This window comes from Hemitrygon akajei, chromosome 2 (assembly GCF_048418815.1).
Source record: "Hemitrygon akajei chromosome 2, sHemAka1.3, whole genome shotgun sequence".
Lineage (NCBI taxonomy): Eukaryota > Metazoa > Chordata > Chondrichthyes > Myliobatiformes > Dasyatidae > Hemitrygon > Hemitrygon akajei.
In genome coordinates, this window is record NC_133125.1 from 25,644,872 (window position 1) to 25,666,713 (window position 21,842).

The following is a 21,842-nucleotide window of genomic DNA, read 5'->3' on the forward strand; positions in this document are numbered from 1 at the left end:
ATGAATTTCAGAAAGGGGAAGTTGGCAGAATTCACAGCAATCCTCATTGAGAGGCCAGCTGTGGAAACGGTGAGCAGATTCAAGTTCTTCGATGTCAACATCTCAGAGGACCTATCCTGGAGCTCAGCAGGTTGAACTCATCCTGAGCTCAGCATGAGTTTAAGGAGATTTGGTGTGTCATAAAAGGCCCTAGCAAATTTCTACAGATGCATTCTGACTGGATGCATCACCAGCTGGTATGGAGGTTCCAAGGCACGGGATTGAAAGAGGCTGCAGAGAGTTAAAGACTCAGCCAGCTTCATCATGGGTACAAATTTTCCCCCCATCAGCGACATCTTCAAAAGGCAGTGTCTCAAAAAGCAGCGCCTATCATTAAGGACCCTGAACAACCAGAACATGTTCTCTTCCCATTACTACCATTCAGGGAGGTGAGACAGGAGCCTGAAGTCACACACTCAACATTTTAAGAACAACTTCCTCCCCTCTACCATCAGATTTCCAAATGGTTCAGGAACCTTCGAACACTACTTCACGGTTCCTCTTTAGCCCTGTATATTTATTTACCCTTTTATCATAACTTAGTGATTTTCTTTAATGTCCTGCACTATACTGCTGAAACAAAACTAATTTTGTGACATACACATGTGATTCTGTTTCTACCCTGAAGAAATCTTTGCACTCTTATTGTTATGTTTACTGAAGTGACTGTACTGAATGTAGCAACACACACAAAATGCTGGAGGAACTCCACAAGCCAGGCCGTATCTATGGAAAAAAAGAGTACAGTTGACATTTTGGGCTGAGACCCTTCATCAGGTCACTGGAAAAAGAGATGAGGAGTCATTGTAAGAAAGTGGGGTGGGGGGGTGGGGAGGAAGAAACACGAGGAGATAGGTGGAACTGGGAGGGGGAGGGGTGAAGTAAAGAGTTGGGAAGTTGACTGGTGAAAGAGGTACAGGGCTGGAGAAGGGGGAATCTGACAGGTGAGGGGGAGGAGCACGAGAGGGAGGGAGATGATAGGCAGGTAAGGAGAGAAGGTGAGAGGGAAATCTCCTTACATGCAAGAAAACTGAGTTTTCCATGCATAGTATGTAAAAAGATGTACTGAAAATATTATGGGATGGTTACAGCAAAGGTTGGAGAAGACCCTGAAAGGTGATTGGATTGCTTTACACAGACCAGACATGGACACAAAGGGTTCCATGGTCTTCACCTGTGCCATAAAAATAACATAATTTATTCATTGAAAATTGCTTCCTAAAATTGCAGTCTTACAGTACACCATAAAAATGATTTAAGTAACCGTAGAACACAGCTGAAATTTAAAACTCTACAGCCTGTATTTTGATAAATCACAAGGAATCAAAAGTCTGCTGACAGCTTTAGATACCTTGTTGACTGCAGGAAAATATTACTGCAAGCTTCAGAATGCACATCCAATGGAAATACTTTACAGCCAAGTGCCGACTAAAACAAAGGTCTACCTTTGGAACAATTTAGACTTCAAATGTAAACATCTAATAAAACGGCGATACAAACGCTCAACTTACTTTGATGATACAGCGGCAATGCTAAATTTCAGCAAAGATCCTTTAATTGCAGTCTCATAAACATTAAACAATCATATCTGCGTGAGCAATACCTTTGAATATAACCAGCCTTTGATCCAATAACGCTTCCACTACTATCAAATCACAACATTACAGATTTCCTCCAAGCACATCACAATTAAATGATTAGAAGGAACGTTTTATTACACCACGGTAACCCACACCTCAGCACAAGGCAAAGATCGATTAACTCATTTGTTTCTAACGCCATATATCTTACACAGCACATGGCCACCATATAGGATCCCACCTTTAAATCTTTGTCTCGATTGACATTTGAACCCTGCTGGCCTGACTGCTCGCGTCAATTCCCCATTAAACCGCCAGGTGGAGCATAGAACAAAAAGCGGGAACAGGAGATGGTTCTGGGAGAATATTGGGAGGAAGAGGACTGGGAGATCTACTGTCACACTATCCTCATCTGTAGGAGGAATTTGCGATTCTCAGATTAGCATTGTAACAAGCACGTAAAAGTGTAAAAAAACATATAAACACTCTCATGTACATAAACATCAACATACTCAGACGCACCTACGTTGCTCTGCTGAGCAAAATTAGGCAGACTGTCACTCAGTAATGGCCTATGGGAAAGCCACAGAGTAACCTGATCTAAAAAACTGGGTTAACACTTCTAAGTGCCAGACACCTCCATATGGAATAACAGTTTCCGGCATAAGGTTCCAATGAGAAAACATAGCATCTGCTGATGAATAATCATGAAATCGGGACTGCTATTTGCAAATACTCAATGGTGATTGGAGAGGCCATAATTTTACTCCACACGTGTCGTTTGATAAATAAAAATATTCTGTCGCCCAAACCAACCAGTAACCTTTCGCAAATGAGAATCAAGTCGGTATTCTCAAAGTTCATAGGAGAAGCGGGAATTGAGGGGGTGGGCTCTCTGAAACACCGAAATATTTTTTTGAAGTTCCATTCTGCTGCCAGAAAGACTGGTGAGCATGTGGCCTTACTGTATTTCGAGCCATTCCCAAGACACTAAAACACTATCAGAGGCTTCGCAACTATGGAAACTGAATAAGTAAGCAGCTTCCATGATTAATAGATGAAGATCCTGGCTGAGCGATAACTCGAGCCCGTAGGATCCGCACGCACACAAAGCCAATTTGAAAGTGCAGATTTTCCCCGTTCACTGATTGAACGCTTTTATGTCGTTCTACAGTCCTGCCCGCTATATCCATTTAACCTCCGTCTACGCAAAAGAACGAAACGCCTTCCGACTGGTCGGAGACAGACATCAGCTCGGGTCAGTGTAATACTGACACCGGTTCTGTGAGGGATGGGAACCGGTCTCCAGAGACAGCTTCCAATCCAGTCAAGGTATCCCGCTTGCCACAAACACTTCCAATGGAGACTTCACTAACCTCCTGCACACTGTGCGTCTCTTAAAACGTGGCTCATCTCCTGTTCACCACAGAGACCAGAGCAGCTTAAGAAACATCCCCACCCCGCTCCCGCCGTCACAAGCTGCACTACATTTGCCCGACGTCTGCGATGATGTTATTCCACATTATTCCACAAGCAGCTGTTGGACACTAACCCTTGGCCTGACCTTATGCTCCACGCTCCAAATTACCCACTCGAAGACACCGGGGAGCCTTTAGTTTACCCGTCCCACCCTTTGCATGGGAGAACTTGACGGGGACTCTAGCTTTGCGGGGTAACAAGTCAAGTGCGGTACACTGGGACCAAACTTCCCAGGTCCTCGCACAGGACACAGTCCTCTAAGTATTTTAATGTGCTAACTGTATCAGTGTAAATTCGGGGGGGGGGGGGGGGGGCATTCGGGAAAGATTTGGACCGTTGATGATAGTTTCTGCAGACTACTCCCAACTGTTTCGCTTTTAACAGTTTTACGGACACATACAACAATAGGGGAGATAAAGGCAGGAGCCCTCGGCCCTCGCCCACTTCTGGGCTTCCAACATAACACAAACCTCCGCGCTTGCTCCGCGAACCCTATCTTCTAAGCAATTCCGTCCGTTCAAAGGTAAACGAACCTGGGCTATCAGTTCGAGCCATCTCCTTTCAAACCGTTTAGTTCTTATAAGTGTTGTTAAAAGGTAGAATTTTGTACAAAAGGCGAACGGGAGTGGGTGAATTTTTGACGGCAACTTCAACAATTAAAAAGAAAAACGTCTTTTTAACTACGTGCCGGTGATGGACACACGTTATTTATTAGAGAAGAAAACGGATTTGGCGTTTGCATCAAGAAATTAAAACAAGCCTGAGCACACAACAACGACAAAAGAAAGCCAGAAGCGAGATACAGTAAGAGCGGAGAGTTCGCACCAGACCTCGGGAGCCTACTGTCAGGGGCTGAGAAGCACTCTCTGCTCCGGTTTACACTCGCCGCTCCCTGTACATACGATCACAGCCGATAGTGAACAATTAGTAGAATAAATCTCAAGAAAGGACACACGTAGAATAACAAAGAACACATGCTCAGCAGACACATAAACAAAGGTGCAAACCCCTTGATCCGCAGGAATAATTAGAGAGGCACTCTACCTTGGATTGGCAAAGGCAGGCGAAGGACTCGAACCAGCGGCACTGGTGTCTCATTAGTAATCCATTTAAGGCTATCTGTGGCTAACTTGATTCACACAGTGGTTGTCAGCCGCTGTGAGGGTAACACATCTGTCCTTCCCGGAGAAGGGGGAGAGTAAAGCGGCGGTCCCCCGACCTCCCCGGCTGCATGTGGAACTTTTACTGCACAGAAATCCTGTTCATGCAAAATCCATCAGAAATCCACCCAGGGAACTCTCGCCGATCCAGCACGGCTCTCAAAAGGGGAGACTTGGCTCAAGTAAAAGCCGCGCTTTCCTACAGCGGCTGGTGTAAGCTCCTTGTCCGAGGTCCTGTCACAGCAGTCTGAGACGGCGTTGGCTACTCAACCTCCGAGTCATCTTATTTGGAGATCTGCAGGACAAGCAGCCTGTCTTACGAGCGAATGCCCCAGAACTACCCTCTCAGCCTTGCCTTCAAACTCCAGCTGTCACTGGCTATCCGCTTTGGAGGAGACAGCAATCAAAACCCGGACCGGATTTTTATTTACTTTGAACTGAACCGGCGCTTTTGCGCTCAGCAGTAGGTAGGCTGTTCCCTAGTCGCACCCAAATCCGATCCTGGATAATCTGTTAAACGTTTATGCAGGCATTTTTATGAATTAATTTTCCACTTCATGCTAAGGGAATAAAAATAAACCCTTGGTTCCCGTACGCATTCTGACTCCTTGGAACTGGCCCGTTCATCGGGAACGTTTTAAGAGCCAACCCGTTTTCAACAGAGATATATCCCATTAATTTACTCGTGACGGTTTCGATGTTTGATTTACTACCTATCCTCAAAACAGCTCTCTCTTCGTTTTAATTTCAAAACAAAGGTTCAGAATTTTCATTTATCCAGAAAGCATGAAGAAATATTATCGACACTCTGCTCAAGACCCCTTCAAGTTTATTCACGCATTTACTGACGTCTAAGATTTTTTTTAAATGCCAGATGCCAGATTAAAATCTTTAACAGTGTAGCCTTGGACTGCAGATAAATTCTTTAGTACACAGAACAATTTTTTAAAAACACACAAAAAGAAGAAAATCTAAAATAAAAGCAGTTGATAACACTAAGGACAGATGCAAAGAGGAAAATAACTTTTATTAGGTTGGCTGTACTTTGTTTTTGATTGATTTAATTTTTGCGGGTCTCTCGTTTCATCAGATTAAAACAGGGCGAGACTTCAACTGGGACGTAATGGCGGGAATGCACACCTAGGCTCTGAAGAGAGAGGCAGTAAATAGGTGAATGACCTGCAGGCGGGGTGATAGTTTGCAGGAACGTGCTAACAATAGACAGAGGAAAGGCACGGGAGAGGCCCAAACTTACATGCGACGAAACAGCACACACAAGACGCTACAAGTGTAGCGGAACCAATACTAAATTGTCATATTGAGTTTTACTTCCACGCTGATTTCAAAGCCAACGCGTGTTTTCTTCAACCCGCACAACTTCGTCCACATTGGTTCTTTACAAACCAATTGTATCCGTATGTGTTTTCGCAGGTACCTCCGCCCGCTTACTTCATTGTAACACAGCGGCAGGGTGGGCAGCGGGGGTAATGGCTGCACAGACACATCTCAGCGATCTCCAGGGGAATAAAACAAAATCACATACCCCCTTTCACCCCTTCCCCGTCCCCATCGCCTTTCTCTACTCCCCAGCCCCACCTCCTCCGCTCTCCTCATTCGTTAAAAGTCTCAATGCCGCGCAATACTTACTTCGGGATAGATTGAAAGTGTACGAATCGAAATAAATCCCATCCACAGACGCCGATCAATGAAATTACCTGCCACCCAGCAAACGTTTCCAGGATCTGGTCTTACTACTTTCAGTAAAAGTTGTCGGCTCGTTTTGTTTGCTTTGAGTAGGAATGAAAGATTCAATATATAAGCGTGCGGCAAATAATACCTAATTGTGCAGAATGCATCATTATTCAGACATGTGGGCTGCCGCATAACGAAAAATGCATTTGAATTAATGGAGAGGTGAGGAGCAGTAAATCTCTGGAATTCTCAATCCCGGACGATCCTGGATGGACCGTCACGATGCTAGAGCTTATTGACACTGAGAAGGTAGAGAGCGGTGAAGCGGTAGGTGGATCAGGTGCAATGCTGCCCAAAGTTTCCTAAATGGAACACGTTGCGAGGGGCAGCAAGACCCCCCCCCTTTGCATCTGTTCCTGGGGAGTATCTGACCACCTACTCTTGGCATTCAGTGGCATTACCATAGTGGGGGTGTGGGGTGGGAGTCCCTATTGTCCAGACGCTTGGCAGGGCCAGCACGTGAACGCTGTTTTTAATAAGAGCGTGTCAGTGTTACCCGCCTCCTAACACCCACCTACAAAACACATCCAATTAAGTGAGTGCAGGTCCAACAAGTCCAAAATCTTGACACCATTCAATACAACACAATCTGCTCGATTCGCGCCCCGTTCACCGCCGGCAAATCGCGCCAGCAGAGTGAATAACCAAGATGGCGCTGGCAATATACAGCAACGTTTTTGGAGACAGCTCTCAGAACTACGAGGTACTCCACCATCAGCGATTCCCCATCATCCAGGTCATGCTCTCTTTGCTGCCATCAGAAAGGAGGCACAAAAGCTTAAGGTCCCACACCTAAGTGTCCCAACGGTGCAGGAACTATCATTACCCTTCAACCAGTGCAGATAAGTTCACTCATTTCGACTTAGAACTGATTCCACAACCAGTGGACTCACATTCAACAACTGTGCAAATCATGTTCTGAGTATTATCATCTATTTATTTATTATTTCATTACTATCATTTGTTTTTTTGTATTTGCGCAGTTTGCCTTTATTTGCGTATTGGTTGTTCGTCAGTCTTTGTGTCATTTTTCATTGATTCTGTTGCATTTCTTTGTTCTGCTGTGAATGCCTGCAAGAAAACGAATCTCAGGGTAGTAAGTGGTGACATATGCATACCTCGATAATAAAGTGACTTTGAGCTTCGATCCATCTACAGGTACTCAACCAGGCTACTCCCACAGCAGCTCATGTTCCTGCCTCCTCTGCTGACAAGGACAAGGACAGCAGATGAATGGGAACTGCGGTACCCGCAGGTTTCCCTCCAAGTCACTTTCTAACCTGGCTTGGGGGTATATTTTATTTCTTCACTGTCACCAGTTCAAAATGTTTCCAGAAGTGGGGGAGTCTAGGACCAGAGGATACTGCTCTCGAAATCAAGGGCATCACTTTAGAACAGAGACAAGAAGGAATTTCTTTAGTCAGAGGGTGGTGAATCTGGAATTCATTGCCACCAATGTCTGTTGATGCCAAGTCATTGGATACATTTAAAGCAGAGGTTGATAGCTTCTTGATTAGTGAGGGTGTCAAAAATTATGGGGAGAAGGCAGGGGAATGGAGTTGAGAGGTAAAATAAATCACTTGTGATTGAATGGTGGAGCAGACTTGATGGGCCAAATGGCCTAATTCTGCTCCTATATCTTATGATCTAAGATTCTGGAAGTCCATTGTCACCAGAAACATCGTCCTTTCTCCAGAATGACTGCAGCCATTCAAGAAGGAGATGCACCAACACCTTGTCAAAGGCAAATAAGGACGGGGAATTAATGTCAGTGAAGCTAACATTCATAAAAATAAATGAATGGAAATGTATCAAGAATTAGTTGGTGTTTTGTTTTGAAATAGTATGTAGGAGGGAAAGAAAATGCGAAATGAATTTTCACAGGAAGCTTTTAATTTTAATATTTGTTGTTTGATGACTGGCATCTATGAGCTAGAATCCAACATTTACATCATTAATAAAAAAAATCAATACAGAAAACGCTGGAAGGCTCAGAAGGTCAGGCTATACAAGCAGAGAGAGAAAGAGCTAATACTTCAGTTTAGTGATGTTGCAATTTTTAACCTCTGATGAAGGGTATTTGACTTGGAACATTCATTCTAATTCTTGCTCCCCAGATGCTGCCTGACTTGCTGAGTTATTTCAAAAATCTGCATGTGTTGTAGAGTATAGATTTGGAATTATGCAGATTGAACTATAATACTGGCTCTGTTATCTCTGGTGTTAGCAAAAAATCTAACCTTGACTCTCTCTTCTATTTATTCAAGGTTCAGGATTCAAGTTTATTTATCATGTGTACATCAAAACATACAGTGAAATGCATCATCTGTTTTAACAATCAACACACCTGAGGGTGTGCTGATGGCAAGCTGCGAATGTCGTCATGCATTCTCTTTTAATGATCTCTGGATTGCTGCCTGTGCCATGCACCAGTGAGGGTAAGAATAGGATGTTTTGGCAGATGAATAAGTGGCTGATGAGGGCAGGGTTTCAGATTTCTGGATGATTAGGATCTCTTCTGGGGAAGGTATGACCTGTACCAATGGGATGAGTTGAAGTGTAACATGGGGACAAAATCAGAAAAGGATGATGAATATATCACTGAAGGTGTAGTATTTGAATGCATGTGATATACAGAAAAAGGTAGATGATATTATAGTGCAATTTGAGATTTGCGGGAATGATGTTGTGGGCATTCAAGAACATCCAACCCATGTGCTGAAGGTCCAAGGATATATCTTGTATCAAATGAACAGGCAGGTGGGCAGAGGGGAGTGGGATGGCTCTGTTGGTAAAAAATGGGGTCAAATCCTTAGAAAGAGGTGGCATGGGGTCAGAAGATGTAGAGTCCTTATGGGTAGAGTTAAGAAACTGGAAGGAAAAAACGACGCTGATGGGAATTATATACAGACCGCCAAAGAGTAGTCAGGATATGAGATACAAATTACACCAGGAGATGGAAAAGACTTTTAAAAAGGGCAATGTTACAAGTAGTAATGGGGAATATCAATATACAGGTAGAATAGGAAAATTAGGTTGGTGCTGGATCTCAAGAGAAGGAATTTGTAGAATGCCTATGAAATAGCTTTTTAGAGCAGGTTGTAGATAAGCCCACTTGGGGAAAGGTAATTCTGGATTAGGTGTGGTGTAATGAACTAAATTTAATTAGTGAGCTTGAGGTAAAGGAACCTTTAGGAGTCAGTGATCATAATACGACAGAATTCATCATGCATTTTGAGAGGGGGAAGATAAAGTCAGATGTATCTGTATTACAGAGAAGTAAAAGGAATTAGAGAGGCATGAGAGAGGTGCTGGCCAAAGTTGATTGGAAAGGGATATAAAGAGGGTAATGTCCAGATAACTAATAGTGAAAGTGAACAGAAAAAAAATGTTTTATTTATTTAGCACAGAGTAGGCCCTTCCGGCCCTTTAAGCCATGCCCCTCCAGCAACCCACAACCCCAATTAACTCTAATCACGGGACAATTTACAATGATGTGTTAACCTACCCGGTACATCTTTGGACTGTGGGAGGAAACCAAAGCATCTGGGGAAAACCCATGTATTCTACAGGGAGGTTTACAGAGTCTCCTTAAGGAACAGCATCGGAATGGAACTCCAAATGCCGGGATGCCCTGAACTGTAACAGTGTTGAGCTAACCACTACGCTAATGTGATAAGCAGTCTAATAACAATAACTTGTACTTGTAAGTTAACCTGACATAATGAAATATCCTGAGAAACTTAACAGAACGTGACATAAATACACATAATGTAAATATAAGTTCATTTGATCTGAAATGTTGTTATAACTGTTTAACCAAGGTGCTAAGAGGAACAAAAACATAAAAAACCGACAGCACAATACAAGGCCTTTGGCCCACAATGCTGTGCTGAACATTACTTACTTTAGAAATTACCTATGGTTACGCATAGCCCTCTGTTTTTCTATGCTCCATGTACCTATCCAGGAATCTCTTAAAAGACCCCATCGTATCCACCTCCACCACCGTCGCCAGCAGCCCATTCCATGCAGTCAGCACTCTCTGTATAAAAAAACGTATCCCTGACATCTCCTTTGTACCTACTTCCAAGCACCTTAAAACTGTGCTTTCTCATGTTAACCCTTTCGGCCCTGGGAAAAAGCCTCTGACTATCCACTCAATCAATGCCTCTCATCATCTTATACACCTCTGTCAGATCACCTCTCATCCTTCATCGCTCCAAGGAGAAAAGGCCAAGTTAACTCAACCTATTCTCATAAGGGATGCTCCCCAATCCAGGCAGCATCCTTGTAAATCTCCTCTGCACCCTTTCTATAGTTTTCACATCCTTCCTGTAGTGAGGTGACCAGAACAAAGCACAGTACTCCAAGTGGGTCTGACCAGGATCCTATATAGCTGTTACAATACCTCTTGGCTCTTAAACTCAGTCCTATGGTTGATGAAGGCCAATGCACCGTATGCCTTCTTAACCACAGAGTCAACCTGCGCAGCAGCTTTGAGTGTCCCATGGACTCGAACCCCTAGATCCCTCTGATCCTCCACACTCCCAAGAGTACTACGATTAATACTATATTCTGCCATCATATTTGACCTACCAAAATGAACCACCTCACACTTGTCTTGGTTGAACTCCATCTGCCACTTCTCAGCCTAGTTTTGCATCCTATCAGTGTCCCGCTGTAACACCTGACAGCCCTCCACACTATCCACAAAACTCCCAATATTTGTGTCATCAACACATTTACTAACCCATCTCTCCACTTCCTCATCCAGGTCATTTATAAAAATCAAAAAAAGAATGGGGTCACAGAACAGATCCCTGAGGCACACCACTGGTCACCAACCTCAGTGCAGAATATGACCGGTCTACAACCACACTTTGTCTTCTGTGGGCAAGCCAATTCTGGATCCACAAAACAATGTCCCCTTGGATTCCTGCCTCCTTACTTTCTCAATAAGCCTTGCATGGGATACCTTATCAAATACCTTGCTGAAATCCATATACAATGCATCCACTGCTCTAACTTCATTGATGTGTTTAGTCACATCTTCAGAAAAATTGCTGACTATTCCTAATCATATTATGCCTCTCCAAATGTTTATAAATCCCTGTCTCTCAGGATCTTTTCCATCGACTTACCAACCACTGAAATAAGATTCACTGGTCTATAATCTCCTGGGCTATCTTTATCCCCTTTCGTGAATAAGGGAACAATATCTGAAACCCTCCAATCCTCCGGAACCTCTCCCGTCCCCAATGATGATGCAAAGACCATTGGCAGATGCTCAGCAATGACTTTCTCACCTCCCACAGTAGCCTGATGTACATCTTATCCGGTCCCGGTGATTTATCCAACTTGATACTTTCCAAAAGCTCTAGCGCATCCTCTTTCTTAATGTCTATGTGCTCGAGCTTTTCAGTCCGCTGTAAGTCATCCCTACAATCGCCAAGATCCTTTTCCCTAGTGAATACTGAAGCAAAGTATTCATTAAGTATCTCCTCTATCTCCTCTGGGCCCATACACACTTTTCCACTGTCACACTTGATTGGTCTTATTCTCTCACGTCTTATCATCTTGCTTTTCACATACTTGTAGAATGCCTGGGGGTTTCCTGTAATCCTGCTTGCCAAGGCCTTCTCATGGCCCCTTCTGACTCTCCTAATTTCATTCTTAAGCTCCTTCCTGCAAGCCTTATAATCTTCTAGATCTCTATCATCACCTAGTTTTTTGAACCTGTCATAAGCTCTTTTTTCTTCTTGACTAGATTTACAACAGCCTTTGTACCCCATGGTCCCTGTACCCTACCATCCTTTCCCTCTCATTGGAACATACCTATGCAGAACTCCACGCAAATATCCCCTGAACATTTGCCACATTTCTGCCGTACTTTTCCCTGAGAACATCTGTTTCTAGTTTATGCTTCCAAGTTCCTACCTGATAGCTTCATATTTCCCCTTATTCCAATTAAACACCTTCCTAACTTGTCTGTTCCTATCTCTCTCCAATGCTATGGTAAAGGAGATAGAATTGTGATTACTATCTCCAAAATGCTCTCCCACTGAGCGATCTGACACCTGACCGGGTTCATTTCCCAATACCAGATCAAGTGCAGCCTCTCCTCTTGTAGACATATTGTGTCAGGAAATCTTCCTGAACACACCTAACAAACTCCACCCCATATAAACCCCTTGCTCTAGGGAAATACCAATCGATATTTGGGAAATTAAATCTCCCACCACAACAACCCTGTTATTATTACTCCTTTCCAGAATCGGTCTCCCTCTCTGCTCCTCAATGTCCCTGTTACTATTGGGTCATCTATAAAAAACACCCAGTAGAGTTATTGATCCTTTCCTGTTCCTAACTTTCACCCACAGAGACTCAGTAGACTATCCTTCCATGAACTTCTCCTTTTCTGCAGCCGTGACACTATCTCTGATCAGCAGTGCCACACCCCCACCTCTTTTGCCCCCCTCCCTGTCCTTTCTGAAACATCCCAAGCCTGGCACTTGAAGTAACCATTCCTGCCCCTGAATCATCCAAGTCTCTGTAATGGCCACAACATCATAGCTCCAAGTATTGATTCATGCTCTAAGCTCATCCGCTTTGTTCATGACACTCCTTTCATTAAAATAGACACATCTCAAACCTTCAGTCTGAGCGCATCCCTTCTCTGTCACCTGCCTATCCTCCCTCTCGCACTGTCTACAAGCTTTCTCTGTTTGTGAGCCAACCGCCCCTTCCTCCGTCTCTTCAGTTTGGTTCCCACTCCCCAACAATTCTAGTTTAAGCTCTCCCCAACAGCCTTAGCAAACCTCCCTGCCAGGATATTGGTCCCCCTTAGATTCAGCTGGAACCTGTCCTTTTTGTACAGGTCACACCTGTCCCAAAAGAGGTCCCAATGATCCAGAAATCTGAATCCCTGCCCCCTACTCCAATCTCTCAGCCATGCAATTATCCTCCACCTCACTCTATTCCTATACTGACTGTCATGTGGCACAGGCAGTAATCGCGAGGTTACTACCTTTGAGGCTCTGCTTCTCAGCTTCCTTCGTAACTCCCAGTAGTCTGTTTTCAGGACCCCCTCTCTTTTTGTACCAACGTCGTTGGTACCAATATGTACCACGACCTCTGGCTGTCACCTTCCCACTTCAGGATGTCATGGACACGATCAAAAACATCCCGGACCCTGGCACCTGGGAGGCAAGCTACCATCCGCGTTTCTTTCCTGCGTCAACAGAATCACCTGTCTGACCCTCTAACTATAGAGTGCCCTATCACTGCTACCATCCTCTTGCTTTCCCTACCCTTCTGAGCCACAGGGCCAGACTCTGTGCCAGAGGTGCGGCCACTGTTGCTTTCCCCCAGGTAGGCCGTTCCCCCCAAAAGTACTCAAACAGGAGTACTTATTGTCAAGGTGGACAGCCACAGGGGTACTCTCTAGTGTCTGAATCTTCCCCTTCCCTCTCCTGACTGTTACCTATTTATCTGTCACCCGAGTCCCCGGTGTGACTACTCTTCCTGCTGATCTAACTCACTGACATCCACACACTTGAGTAGTTGTGCCTTGGTCTTAAAGAAGAACAGTGTACCTGCAAGGTAAGAGGTTTAGGGACGGGTTTCTACAGCTCAGAGCTCTAGCAGCTGGAGATAGGGTAACTAATGTGCAATGATTAAAATCAAGGTTGCCTAAAATGCCAGAGATTAAAGACATATAGCAACCTAGGTGGCTGGTGTATCTGAAGGAGATCAATCTGATAGAGAAGGATAACAAGGTTAAACACAAACATGTGAATTCCTCAATGTTTGTGTTGCTTAACCTAGAGTCCACTTAGATCAGTACGCACAAGGTGATAGTTTAAAAGGATCTGGAATGGTAGTGAGACAGTGCCAGCAACGTTTGATGACCACACATTTGAAATTGGGAAGTCTTCAAGGACTGCTTTGGAAAAGTCAAATCTAGTGGGGGAGAAAGATCTGGATGAGGATTTCAACAGATAAACAAATAAATTGAGGCAGGATTTAATAGATAATTTATCAGATAACATGTGAGAATAGCCAGTCGGATTGATGGTATGGAAATTTGGTTAATAGATTACAAATAGCACACACACAAAGTGCTGGAGGAGCTCAGCAACTCAGCAATGGAGAGGAATAAATAAAATCTTGCCCTCAATCAGCTGCCAGAGAGAGAAATGGAGTTGGAGGCTGTGGAATGGTGTTTATGGCCAGGACTGGAAATGTAGTTATGGTCTTGCCAATATTTAGTGCATGTATCAGTTAAGAGTCACCGGAGATTCTGTTAATGCTGGAAATCTTGAGCAACACACACAAAATACTGGAAGAACTCAGCAAGTCAGGCAGTATCTATGGAGGGCAATACACAGTTGACATAAAGGGTCTCGGCCTGAAACTTCAACTCTTTATGGCTCTCCATATGTGCTGCCTGACCTGCTGAGTTCCTCCAGCAGTTTGTGTGTTTTGCAGTAGGGCTGGATGTTATTAGCATATTATGAAAACTGTTACTGCATACTTGGGTGAGGCCACTAAAGGCCAGCTTATAGATGATAAATACAAAGACAAGCCGTCTTGGGGTTAGAGGACAGTGTACGTCTCTGTATAAGTGGTAGAGAGCAATGGGCTTATTTGGCATTTGTTTGTTTATTTGTTGTGTTCTGTGTTGCTCTGCTGAGCTTTGTGAGCATGCTACCTTGCCGCTGGAATAGAACCATAACAGAATTAGGCCACTCGGCCCATCGCGTATGCTCTGTCATTCCATCATGGCTGATATATTATCTCTCTCAACCACATTCTCCTATCTTCTCCCTATAACCTTCGATGCCCTGACTAATCAAGAACCTATCAATCTCCCCTTTAAATATACTCAATGACTTGGCTGCCACAGCCATCTGCACCAATAAATTCCATAATTCACCACCCTCTGGCTAAAGAAATTCCTCCTCGTCTCTGTTCCAAATGGATGTCTCTCTGCTCTGAGGCTGTTCCACCTGGTCCTATATTCACCCAGTACAGGAAACATCCTCTCCACATCCACTGTCTCTAGGCCTTTCAATACTCAATACTTCAATGAGATGTCCCCCTCCACACCCCATTCTTCTAAACTCCAGTGAGTACAGGCCCAGAGCCATCCAAGGCTCCTCACACATTAACCCTTTCATTCCTGGAACAATTCTCATGAACCTCCTCTGGACCTTCTCCAATCACAGCACATAATTACTTAGATAAGATGCCCAAAACTGCTCGCATTATTCCAAGTGTAGTCTGGCCTATGCCTTATAAAGCCTCAGCATCACACACTTGCTTTTGTATTCTAGTCATCTTGAAATGACTGCTAACATTGTATTTACTTTCCTTGCCACCACCAACTCAACCTGCAAACTAACCCACAGGGAATCTTGCACAAGGACTCCCAAGTCTGTTTGCACCTCTGATTTTTGAATATTCTTCTCATTTAGAAAATAGTCTATGCCTTTATTTCTTCTACCAAAGTGCATGACCATATACTTCCCTACATTTTATTCCATCTGGAATTACTTGGCCCATTCTCCCAATCTGTCTACTCCCTTCTGCCGACTTCCTGCTTCCTCAACACTAACTGGCCTTCCACCTATCTTTGTACCATCTGTAAACCTGTCCACAAAGTCATCAATTCCATAATTCAAATCATTGGCATACAGTATAACTTGAAAAGAATTGATTCCAGTACTGACCCCTGTGGAACTCCACTGGTCACCAGCAGCCAACCAGAAAAGATACCTTTTATTCCCACTCTTTGCCTCCTGACAATCTGCCAATCTTCCCTGTAATGCCTTCTTATCTTGTTAAGCAGCCTCATGTGTGGCACCTTGTCAAAGAAAGGTCTTCTGAAAATCCAAGTAAGCAACATCCATTGACTCTCCTTTGTTTATCCTGCTTGTTACTTCCTCAAAGAATTTCAATATATCTGTCAGGCAAGATTTCTCCTTAATGAAGCCATGCTGACTTTGGACTACTTTATCATGTACTTGTCCTTAATAATATACCCCAATATCTTCCTAGCCACTGAAGTCAAGCTAAATGGCCTCTAAGTTTTCTTTCTTGATCTTCCTCCCTTCTTAAAGAGTGAAGTGACATTTGCAATTTTCCAGTGGTCCAGAACCATTCCAGAATTGAGCGATTCTTGAAAGATCAGTACTAATGCTTCTAAAATCTCTTCAGTTACTTCTTTCAGAACCCTGGGGGCCGTTGTCCACTTGGGGCCAGTTGACTTAATTACCTTCAGACTTCCCAGTTTCCCAAGCACCTTCTCATCAGTAATACCAACTGGACTCATTTCTGCCCCCTGACACTCTCAAATTTCTGGCATACTGCTAGTGTCTTCCACAGTGAAGACCGACACAACGTGCATGTGCCATATCTTTGGTTCCATTACTACTTCTCATGTGTTGCATTCCTGTGAGCTAATATCTATTCTCACCTCTGTTTGACTCCATAGAAGTGGTAGACGCCGAAATGGTGGTAGCACCAACGAAAGTCTAAAACAATGGCTATGTGCTTAGTGAATTGCAATCCCATTTTAATCATATCCATTTTCTATATTACCAACATCCCCTATTTCACAGCCAAGAGTTGCATAGAGCAGCAACATGAAAAACTAAGCATAATCCATTTGAAGTCACAAAATCTCACTGGTAACAGTGTGTAGATGTGAGCAGATTGTTTTAAGGGGACGTAAATAGACTAAGTGAATGGACAGAACTGTCCCTGGTGGCTCAGTGTGAGGAATTTTAGACACAGTAAATACAGGGTGAATACCAAAGGAAGAAGGTTTCCACTGGGGAAAGCTAACAGGAAACTATAGTCTAAAAATAGCGAAATGGGGACAGCTCTTTTTCCCTTATTCGGAAGAGAGAGAGAGCCTTTGGTATGTTGAATTACCGGGTGAAGGGGTAGTCTTTGGGGTACTGCAAGTCTGTTTCTTTATTGATACTTTGTTGCACACTTGAGTGCTCGGTGGGGGCGCCGATGCTTTTTTTTGCTGAGGGGAGAGGGAAGGTCATTGCTTTGCTGCTGCTTGTGCGGGGGGGGGGGGAGCTGAGGGGGGTGCTTTGGGGTTCTAATGTTTAACTGTCATTCATTCTTTGGGGCACTCCTCTGTTTTTGTGGATGTTTGCAAAGAAAAAGAATTTCAGGATGTATGTTGTATACATTTCCTGACAATAAATGTACTTATTGAAACCTATTGAAAATAATGATGTAAAATTCCCATAAAGAATGCAAAGTAAATTTCTACAGCCATGACTATGTGTCTAGGTATAGCTCAAATGCCATCTATAAATTTGCTGATGATGCACCCATTTTTGGCAGAATCTTAAATGGAGGTGAGAGGGTATACAGGAGAGAGTTATACCAACTAGTTGCATCAACAGGCTTGAACTCAATGTCAGTAAGATGATAGAGCTCACACTCAGCAATTTAGGAACAGCTTCTTCCCCTCTCCCATCCAATTCCTAAATGGAGGTTGAACCCATAAACACTACCTCACTTTTTTATATATATTATTTCTGTTTTGCACTATTTTTAATCTGTCTATTTCATATGTATGTGTACATATATATACTTACTATATATAAATATATGTGTGTATACTGTATATATAATATATACACTTACTGTAATTGATCTTTTTTCTTTCTGTATTATCATGTATTGCATTGAACTGCTGCCGCTAAGTTAACAAATTTCATGACATATGCCAGTGATAATAAACCTGATTCTGATTCTGAAATTGTGGAACCAGCTACCTCTAGACATTGCTGTGGCAAATAATAGATGAAATTAAGAGGAGGTGAGAATAGAAAGTTAATTCATGGATTTAATGGATGAAAGAAGGATGGAAATTGCAGTGGAGCACAACTCCAGTATGGACTGCTTTGGCTAACTGGCCTGTTTTATTGCTGGATATTAGGTCCTGATTACTTAACCTGACCTCGAGAGGATCCAACCAGATATATTGGATTTGGCTCAGATATTGATGCTCGTAAAATGCTTGGATTGGTGTCAGCATGTTGTACAGGCAGAAAATAAGAGACAATGAGTTGAGAGAGGTTGGGGTGGAGAGAAAGCTATAGATGGATTTAGGGAGGCAGTGTATGAATGAGAGATTGGGGCAGGGGCCTGGCGGGCATAAGTATGATGTCCAGGTTTGATGGGATCAGGATCAGGTTTATTATCACTGGCATATGTCATGAAATTTACTAACTTAGCGGCAGCAGTACCATACATGATAATATTGGGAAAAAATCAATCAATTATAGTTATACATATATATATTAAATAAAAACAAAAATAATAAAACCAGTGAGGTAGTGTTCATGGGTTCAAGGTCCATTTAGAAATCAAATGGTAAAGGGGGAAAAGCTGTTCCTGAATCACTGAATTTGGGCCTTTAGGCTTTGGTATCTCCTTCCTGATGGTAACAATGAGAAGAAGGCATGTCCTGGGTTATGTGGGTCCCAAATAATGGGTGCCATCTTTCTGAGGTGCCACTCCTTGAATATGCCTTGGATACTATGGAGGCTAGTGCCCAAGATGGAACTGACTAATTTTACAACTTTCTATAGCTTCTTTCAAACTTGTACAGTAAACTCACCTCCCCCACCCCATACCAGACCGTGATGCAGTCTGTAAGAACGCTCTCCATGGTACATCTGCAGAAGTTTTCAAGTGTTTTAGGTGACAAATCAGCTCTCCTCAAACTCTTAATGAAATAAAGCCACTGACTTACCTTCTTTATTGTTGCATTGATATGTTAGGACCAGGTTAGATCCTCAGAGATATTGACACCCAGGAACCCAGTTGTATTAGATTAAAAAAAGATCAAGTACTCAGTGATATGTTGAGAGCAACTTTGGTTTGGTTTGGTCAGACTTATTCAAAAGCTGGCCTCCAAAGTATATCCCATGAAATATTATGCTAGTTTTTGTAAATGTTGAACCATATCTTCTGTATCTAAAACAAACATATCAGGATATTTTTCACTGGGTAGAATTGAAGAAAGATATGGATTATTAAAAGGATTTGGGTACTCAGGAAGACAAAGTACCTGATGCTAATGTATAGTAAAGGTGCAAGAAGAAATAGCCAAGATTAATGGAACATTGGCTTTTGTCTCAGTGAGGCTGGAACACAAAAGGCGAGAAGGAAAGCCTTGTGTGTGCACAGTCTGAGGACCAAAAATCTGGGTACCAAACCTTAGGAAAGATACTCTGGAAGTAATTCAGAGTCGTTTAATCAGAAAAAAAGTTAATTTATAAATACACATTGCATAAATTGATTTGAATTCCTTTCATTTAAGTTTATTTTATTTTTATTTAAAGATACAGTGCAGAACAGGCCCTTCCAGCCCTTTGAGCCATGCTGCCCAGCAACCCCAACTTCATCCTAGCCTAATCACAGGACAACTTCAGATGTCTAATTAACCTATTAACCGGCATGCCTTTGGGCTGTGGGAGGAAACCAGAGGACCCAGAGAAAACCCACACATTACACAGTGAGGATGCACAGACTGTTTACTGATGATGTCAGAATTGAACTCTGAACTCCGGTGCCCCGAGCTGTAATAGTGTCACGCTAACCGCTATACTACTGTGGTTCTTAATGCTATGAACAACCCCGCACCCCAAGATATTAACTGAGGTATTCAAAGCCATGAGATGATTTCACTGAACGGAGCAGCTATTTCCTTAAGTGAGGCAATCCACTATAAAGTTACATTAGTGCCAAGCCATTGAGAAGTGACATAAGTAACAGTTTTTGTGTACCGAGTTTAGTGGTTATGTGCACGACCTCTCCAAAAGGACCATAGATGCTCGATCAAATGAAATTTTCACTGCTGTGATTGATATATATATACTTTGCTAGGTAAGGATACCATTAATATGGATCAATGTTGAGGAATAGTTCAGCTGTGATCTAATTGAAAAGCAGAGGAGGCTCAAGGGATTGAATGGATAACTCCTAGCTGTATGTTCTCAGCACTATCTGGTGTAATTTATGATTTGCCATTAGGAATGTTCCCTGTCTGCAGCATCAGGAAGATAATATCTCTGGAAGATGATACTCGCTGCCGTCAGAAGCTGGATCTGCCTTATTACTGTTGAATATACCTGCTTAATGTACGTATGGACTTTCAAATGCTATTAAATATTGGAACAAAACAGGTTTCCTGTAAAACATTTTGAAATGTTGAGAAATGTCAATCTCAATCAAAGAATGAAATTGTTCTTTGATCGAGATTGATGTTTCTTCCTGACAAGTACAAATCAGAACACTCTCTGAAAACTGCTTTTAAGGGTGGAGACATCCAGGAAAAAAAAATCTACTAATTGTAAGAACTAATCTGTGCTAAAACAAAAGAAAGATGCTGTATGTTCTTTATATGTCAGCCCGTTAATGGATTAAAACAAATCAAATGGCTAAAAGAAAGGCTGAAGGAGTTTGTCCCTGGTAACTATCTGCTATAATGCAGTTTGTGTTCACATACATGGATCTAGCGTCAGATTATTCTGTCACTCACTTTCTCAGTATCTAAGTCCTGTACTTTTTGAATACACAGCATCCGTCAACTGTGATTTCTGTCCTGGATGTTCAATGTCAGAACATCCTTTAAGAGGGTAAACACTTGCAGGGTGTCAGGGCCCTGACAGTGTACCTGGCAGGGGACTGAAAGCCTGTTTCAACCAACTGACTGGAGTGTTCAAGGACATCTTCAACCTCTCGTTGTTGCAGTCTGAGGTTGCCACCTGCTTCAAAAGGGTGTGCAAAAGAGCAGAGTGTGCTTTCTCAATGACAATCACAAGATAGCACTCAAGTCTACCATGATGAAGAGTGTTTCATGAGGTTAGTTAGGAATAGAATTCCACCTGCCTGAATGAGGACCTGGATCTGCTGCAACAGGTCTACACCAGACACAATCTCATATGCTCTCCACTCTTTTTCTGAAGACCCCTAAAACAGTGAAATGTATTTCAACCTGTTGTTTATTGACTGCAGCTTTCCATCATCCCCTCAGAATTGATCACCCACCTTCAAAACCTGGGCCTCTGTACCTCCCTCTGCAACTGGATCATGACTTCTTTATTGAGAGACCACAGTCTGTACAACTCAGTAATAACAAAGAGAAGCCTGGCTGGTTGAGAGGTGTCATAATAACAACTTCACACTCATATCAGCAAGACCAAGGAATTGATTGTGCTCTTCAGGAAGGGAAAGTTATGAGAATGCTCACCATTCCTAAGTGCAGCTGAAAGGTTGAGCAGCTTCAAGTTTCTAATCATTAATATCTTGGAGATATATTCTGGGCCCAGCACTTTGAACCAGTCATGAAAAAAGGCACTGCTTTAGAAGGAGTTTAAGGAAATTTTGTATGTCACCAAAGACCTTTGAAAATTTCTTTTAAAAGTACAGTGGAGAGCATTTTGATTGGCTTCATCACAGCCTGGTATGGAGGTTCCAATGCAGAAGATCTCAAGAGGCTGCAGAGGCCTGTAGATTCAGCCAGATCCTTCGCTGGAGTAATCCTCCTTACCACGAGGAAATATTCAAGAGATGGTGCCTCCAGAAGGTAAGAAGGACCCTCACCATTGGAACATGTCCTCTACATGTTCTATGTTCTATGTACATGTAACTATCATCAGGGAAGAAGCACAGGTGTATGAAGGGCCACATTTATTTCATTATTCCACTATTAGATTTCTGAATAGTCCATGAACCCATGAACACCAACCTCATTGTTCCTCTTTTCTGACACTATTTATTTATGTTG

General features: G+C 42.9%; 1 protein-coding gene and 1 long non-coding RNA gene across 11 annotated transcripts in view; one reads left to right on the plus strand and one right to left on the minus strand.

Annotated features, from left to right (window-relative positions):
* sema6a (sema domain, transmembrane domain (TM), and cytoplasmic domain, (semaphorin) 6A) overlaps positions 1 to 5,923 on the minus strand; it is a 98,046-nt gene extending 92,123 nt beyond the window's left edge. For 4 of the 10 annotated variants that reach the window (XM_073069010.1, XM_073069002.1, XM_073068993.1 and 1 more), the window contains exon 1: positions 4,143 to 4,616. The gene's annotated coding sequence lies outside the window, so the exon portion shown is untranslated. Of the gene's footprint in view, positions 1 to 2,995; positions 3,094 to 4,142; positions 4,618 to 5,905 lie in introns of those variants that run through there. The other 6 variants (XM_073069019.1, XM_073069027.1, XM_073068986.1 and 3 more) reach the window with 5 other exon arrangements.
* LOC140740122 (uncharacterized) lies at positions 4,588 to 20,487 on the plus strand. Its single transcript, XR_012101801.1, has 3 exons — positions 4,588 to 4,725; positions 8,278 to 8,448; positions 20,087 to 20,487. It is a non-coding gene; the product is annotated as an uncharacterized lncRNA (long non-coding RNA).
* Positions 20,488 to 21,842: the final 1,355 nt, after the last annotated feature.